The sequence below is a fragment of the Penaeus monodon genome, chromosome 33 (genome assembly GCF_015228065.2).
Source record: "Penaeus monodon isolate SGIC_2016 chromosome 33, NSTDA_Pmon_1, whole genome shotgun sequence".
Lineage (NCBI taxonomy): Eukaryota > Metazoa > Arthropoda > Malacostraca > Decapoda > Penaeidae > Penaeus > Penaeus monodon.
Window position 1 is genome coordinate 31,820,485 of NC_051418.1, and position 846 is coordinate 31,821,330.

An 846-nucleotide genomic window follows, 5' to 3' on the forward strand; every position below is an offset into this window, starting at 1 on the left:
GGGGTTAAATCTTGGTAATTAACGCATCAGATAGTCGCTCTTTCCCTGTAGGTTTGCAGTTCGTAGGCATATCTTCCTGCATTATGTTACTAAGGAACATCATGTGCACTCTTGGACAGGGAAGACAAATGCGAACAAAACTCACACAAAAAGCTCAAAAAGGAAATTGCTGTCTCTATGCCATTGTAGCTCAATAACTGAGTATAAACGTAGTAGATGCATCATTATAAATGGACTATCTAATGTACACAACTAATGTGTGGAGGAGGTAAAAGCTTATATTTTTGTAAACTACTTCTCACTAAAACGACCTGAAGTGATACATATATATGTGTGTTTGTGTGTGTGGATAGATAGATAGATGGGGATGGAGAGAAACAGATTGATTTTATATCACGCCAAATCTACAAGAAAGGAACTCCGCTCTCAGCACGACAGAAATCACCGTAGAATTTCTTTAAGGAGTTAAATAAAGGTAAGATCTCCACCATCTTCTTCATAATCCTATAACAGAAAAAAAAACAGCTTGAAATCAGAAATCACTTTGAAGTCCTTGAAGTTGATACATCTAATCAAAATTTCGGTTAACAGCACCGGTGATCATAGAAAAAATCAATGAAAATCATTTTTAAAAAATAGGTCTAACTACGAAGTCAACTTGGAGGAGCTTAAATGCAAAACAGGCGAAGAATTTAAAAAGATTGCTAAAGCCAAAACCCAAAAATGAATAGAAAGAGAGAGAGAGGAATATCAGTCTCCAAAGTCAACGTAAAGAGGTTATAAATCCTTGTACCTTCATTGAATTTTTCTACCATATGGCCTTCATACCTCAGTCGTTACAACCGA